This window comes from Amphibalanus amphitrite, unplaced genomic scaffold (genome assembly GCF_019059575.1).
Source record: "Amphibalanus amphitrite isolate SeventyFive unplaced genomic scaffold, NRLGWU_Aamphi_draft 000049F_arrow, whole genome shotgun sequence".
Taxonomy (NCBI): Eukaryota; Metazoa; Arthropoda; class Thecostraca; order Balanomorpha; family Balanidae; genus Amphibalanus; species Amphibalanus amphitrite.
The window spans coordinates 725259-731258 of record NW_024881545.1 but is presented as its reverse complement, the minus strand read 5'-3'; positions in this window follow the sequence as shown (position 1 = coordinate 731258).

Genomic DNA, 6000 nt, shown 5'->3' with positions numbered 1-6000 from the left:
GTGGGCGGCCCATATGGACGCCCGGGGTGCCTCAGGGCTGCCTCCCGGCGCCTTTCCGCCAGCTGGAGGGACGCACGAAGGGAAGGGCATTGTGCGCAAAAATCAGCTGATGTCCGACCCTCAAAGGTCATCGACAGGGATTCGCAGCCGGTAACAGGTGACAGGTGGAGCAGACTGCATGTGAAGAGGTGACCGATCTACATACCTAACGTTTGACCTTGTTTAACGTGGAAGAAAGAAATATAAAATTAATCGTCTGACATTTAGTCCAAATGCAGATCTCAAGCATTGCATAAAGAAAAAAAACTTGGGCGTACGGCTCTCGCGAGATTAAGCGGTAGGTTTTGCACTTTTACATTTTCGGTTATATCTCAGAACCTAATCGATCTACGATGAAGCTATTTTACACGATCACGATCATGTGAACCAACAAGTCGATCGCATCTTCAACACTTAAAGACTTAAGACGACGAAGATATAGCCTGAAGTACACTAAATTTTCTAGGTGCAAAACCTACCGCTAAAACCCGCGAGACCTGTACGCATGACTGCAGCCATTCAGTGGCCCAGGCGTTTAACCTTCAGATGTCAACAGAGGTCACTTGGTCAATTAAGGTCACTTGCGCTAGTCAAATGTATGTTGCTTGGGGAACATACATTTAAAAGCCTTGCACTTAATACCAAACGAGTATATTACCTTACATAACTATTCTATTTTATTGGTATATAGATAAAGTACCTAATGCAAGGTAGTGCATATATGAGGTAGAATAATATAAGATAGAACCTTATATTAGTTTCGTCTCATTTTCATCATGTCTGCTTCTCAAAACAGGTATGTTCATGAGTACTGGCATACTTTTAGACGGACCATGTAAATGAGTACTGAGTAGTAAAGTAATCTTGCATGTAAATGACCGTAACTCCGTAACTAACGGCTACAGGAGCTATATCGGTTTTTAAGGATAGCTGCCGCACCGATGCATAAGATGCATAAGATACCTCAAAGCGTATATTCTACATGCGTAAATCCAGTTAGCTGTGCGAAATATTCATCTTTTTAGTCAATCTGTATTGTCCCGACTTTGGGCTAAATATGCACAGTTTTGACGGGCATTGCTTATAAGCAATATATGCGTCCAGTCGGCAATACCGTATACAGGCGTATACGGTCGATTTTTCGAGCGTTCAGAGCCAGCAAAGCGCTTTGGAAAGTTGGAAGTGGTTGGCAGCGTGTGCTGAACTAATAGTGAAGAATTGAGACGACTTTTAGCCGTTTACTGAGAATATGAATGATTATATAGATAGGCATATGCGATAAAGGTACACCGTTGATTGCTTTGTTGGAAAAAAATGCATTGCGAAATAATGACATTTACCTAACTTTGGATGACCTGTTTGGAGTATGGAATCAATGTTGAGCGAATGATTGATCCAAACATATTATGAAACTTTTAGAGTAATAAATCAAGAAGTTTTCCTAGATGAGAGTGCAAAGTTCGGCATATTCATTTCTCTAGCATTTAATTTAATCTGCTGGGTGGGTTCAGGAAGAGAGGATGGAATTGTCAGCCTTATGAAGTTTTCAAATATCACACGGGAAAAATAGTATATTTTTCATTCATGCATGATGAGACAGCGACAGCAATGTGCGTTCTTCGCTCCGACAATGCCTTAATTGAAACGAATGACCCCCACTACTCAGAAGTACTTGATCTTTCCTCTAAATGCTTACCGTAAATGTAGAAAAAATGATGCCACTAAGAATGCATTGTATAGGCTGTGACATGCAACTTTGACGAGCACTCGCTATGCGTGTTGGTAACTAAATATAGACATAGATTCATGTAGATACCTATTACCTATGCATAGATGGTAGTTGTATTTCAAAGGACAGAAGTTACTGGGTAAATCACTGGCGATAATGATTCGCTACATGCAATGATAACCTCATTATTTGTTCAGGATTCGCCGAAAAGAGTTGTGGCGTAAGAACTATCCACATTGGTCACGACTTGTAGAAGTGTAATCTTAGAACTGAAGCACTTCATAGAACTGAAGTGCTTCAGTTCTATGTAATATAGGTATGTATATAGGTAATGTGCAATGTAAACTATCTTACATCACTTTGGTCTCTCACTATAGAACATTTGCATTATTGAATGCATTTTGAACTGCCAGCTGTCCTCTGCTGCTGCAGTTTTGCAGGGTTATTGTCTCTGCTTAGGCTTGTTTTCTTTGCAAGGCTGTTTTCTGGACTGTAAGTTTGCCGCCGTCAGGTTTCCTCTTTCGTTTTCTTCGCTCAGGCCCGATCATGTTGTTGCTTTAGCGTGCCGCGTGCTTGTTAGAAACCGGATCCCAATTAAATCAAGTCTTAGCGGTGCGCAATTTTGATTGGCTGCAACAAACACCATTCTGGTTGCGTTGGTACTTTGAGCCGTGGCACAAAGCATGCAGTGCAGCATTAAAGCATTAACTAATGCACTGTTCGAATCCGGGTTCACCGATCCGTGCTTCTATCCTCAGGATACTGATATCCTTCTCCTCCACGCCGCAACCCTCCTCCGGGCTGGACAGGCAACTTTATCTCATGCGGGCTGCTCCCTTGGAGCGGCACCGCTGCTCCCGAGGGAGCGCACCCCGTAGCCGGGTGCAGTGAGTGCCTTGGGGCTGGGTGGCCTGTCCTCTGGACGGGCTCAGCCCCGGCGACTCACTAGGGTGCCTGCCCAGACCAATGTCTCCCCCAATATCCTATCATCCTCCCGGCTCTGAAATGGTCTTATTGGACCGAAAGGGCCTAACCCCCCCCCCCCAAAAAAAAAAGAATCCGGGTTTGTACGATGTCCAGCTTCCGTCTGTGCGAATAGATCGGAGAAGATAACTGACAAAACACGTAAGGTCGAGTTTATTGTTTATTGCTAGCGAAGCGATCTTTCCTAAATATTCCATAATTACATGCGCTCATAAGCACTGTAGTACCTATGAACTTATGTATATACTCGTACTTATTTAGATATGCATATACTTATGTATTATGCATTATATACTTATGTATTACATACTTTGTATTATATAGCATGCATATTGCATACCTACTTATTATGCTGGATTACGAAAAGCGTCATATATCTATACGATCCAAATTCGATCGAATCCTTAGCTGTTACATATGATTGCTCCCTTTTATCTCGCTTTTGTTTCTTCCTCTCGCTCTTGCTCTCCTTCTCAGTCTCTCTTTCTTTCTTTTTCTTCTCTCTTTCTCTGTCTCTGTCTCTCTCTCTCTTTCTCTCTCTCTCTCTCTCTCTCTCTCTCTCTCTCTTCTCTCTCTCTCTCTCTCTCTCTCTCTCTCTCTCTCTCTCTCTCTCTCTCTCTCTCTCTCTCTCTCTCTCTCTCTCTCTCTCTTCTTTAAAAACAGGAGCTGCAGCATCGCCTCCGCTGGCTCATTCGTGACACGTGAGCTCACGGTTATCGGAGCCGTTTTCTAGAGCCTCGGGCTAAGAATACGATACCGTCATAGCGGTACAAAGCGGACGGGCTGGGCAGAGCGGCACTCAAGGACGGGGCTGTCACTGGAGACGGTAATGGTTATACCCCGTCCTAAGGAGAGCCGATCAGAACTCCACCAAAGGCACTCTGGCGATGAGCGAAAGTGCGAGCATTGAGCATCAACGATGGAGCTGTGCGGCAAAAGACGTGTCACATTCCGTATTTGTCCTGGACTCATGGTAAATCGTGGCTAGATACATTTGCAATTCTGTTCCAGTTCACTCGTGACCCTGCCCTTCACCTTTCTCCGTTTTTTAAATCCCCGTCGTGAGAGGCATCTTGTTTTCGCCGATCCTCCATGACAACAGTCGGCCGGCCCCAAGGTCAGGCTGCTGTGTCCTGTGTTTACCTGTGTCCCAGACTGCCGGGGGCGTTTGGATCAGACGCGGAGAGGGGTGGGAGGTGGGCTGCCCGGCGGTGACGAGCGGTGGCGGCGGTGGCGGCGGCGGCAGCGGCAGCCCTATCGTCTGATGGTCGGGGTTCAGTAAACAGGAGGTCGCTGTGAAGACGGACAGGGCCGCGGGGAGGTGTTGCGAGCCCGCTCGGCCGTACCACACGTCTCAAACGTCAGCCCTGATTGTGATAGCTGGCCTCTGCCGGCGAATTCCCGGCACACTGGGCTCTGAGGCAACGTGAAACCGGTCGCCCACTCGACGGCCGCTAGAAAAACACAGCGGGATCTGAGCAGGGTCTCGACACATTTTTAAATAGCGACGCACCTTATTTTTTAAAGCGAATTTCAGGACAGGCTTTAAAAATCGACAATTTTGTAATTATATGAACGTAAGTCTTAGTTATACCTATGTTTGTGTGCATCGCTAGGCATTAATTTTTCTTATATGCTGCATAAAGCCCAACTAGCTTCTCACAGATCTCAGAACTGTGCTTTACAAATCGGTTAAAACATCTAATAGATGCTTGAAGAAGAATTTCGAGACAGTTAAGAACCTAACCTTAAAGGAAAAGGGTCACCTTTAACATGGGGTTTGAAACTGAGATGGCCATCTCGTAGCCCGTGTCCGAAAACCCCGAGAGTGTCCCACCTTACGGCCGATTTCGGCCTCCATTTGTAGGTATCGGCAACTTTAAAAGAAAATATGCCAGGAATGCGTCCTTATCCCAGGAATGCGTTCTTATCCTGTAATACAGCCACCCGCGGCGAGGCTTTGGTTTTTAACCAATCAGCTCCAATCAGCTCAGCTTTAACCAATCAGCTAATCTGACACAAGCCGACGAGACTGTCTTCTGAAGGCTGATTGGCTTAAGTGTGATGTCATCGCTATGACATCATACAGAAGGTGCGGTAGAGAGTACAAACATAGTACCAATATGTTAAATAGTTTGACATACTTTTTTGCGAATTATGCACTTCTGGCACCAGATTTAAAAAGAACATGAAAAATAATAATGTCAAAATGAAAAGCATCGATGTCTTCATATTTCACGAAGGTGGCACTGTTCCTTTAAATCCTAGAAAATAAAGCGGAAAATATTAACCTCACCTATGGCCAAGCATGCTGTCACTTTCAGTGTAAACAGCGGTCGGTGGCAATCTCAAATTCTCAATTAGGTACCTGGAATATGTAGGTGAATTATAGCAACTATTTACCAGCGAAAATTAACCACGTTATTGGTAATTTGGTGTGTAAGCACAGCACGTATGGTAGCTAACAATTCAGGGGCGCGGGAACTACTTTCCGACTGGGGGGGGGGGGGGCACACCATAATAGAGATTAACCTAGGGTACCCCCAAATAGGTATAGTTTTCTCACCGGTTTTGAGCCACTTATTTTTCACCCCTCGGCTTTTTCAACAAAAAAGAAAACATTTGCAAAAAAAGTGTGGTATTCCGTCTCAAAGCTGTGGGGGCATCGCCCCAACGGCCCCAGAGTTGGGGGGCAGGCTGCCCCCACTGCCCCCCCCCCCCCGGCTCCCGCGCCTAACATTTCGCAAGCAGCATTACGATCCACTGCGTAGTGCGTAGCATACATAATCCGTCTCAAGTAAAATGAAACACGTCTGGGTGCGAATTGCGCTGTCATTACTCGTTTGCTCATAACATCGTTCACATGCACGGGTGACGGGAGGGACGCTACACAGCATGTCTCAGAAATCAGAGCATACCTAATCTAAGAAGTGACAGAGAAGTTGATGTCTCATTGAGCATAATAGTTTGGGACAGTAGGTAAGGAGATGAGCTGAGATAAGCTGGTATGTAAATGGACTGTGCAAAAGCATCGGGAAAGAGTGCGCGCGCTTGGGGTGAGAAACGCACCTACCCAGTTACGAATAAGTGTGTGCACGGGAGGGGGTGAGTGTTAATTGGGGAACGAGGGGTGCCGCAAAAGGGGTAAGTGCTAGTGGGTGGGGAGACGTATGATTGCCTTGGGAGGGACAAGTGTTGGCGAGGGAGTGCCGTGGGAGGGGGCGGGGCACCAGACCGTGTGGGGGCGG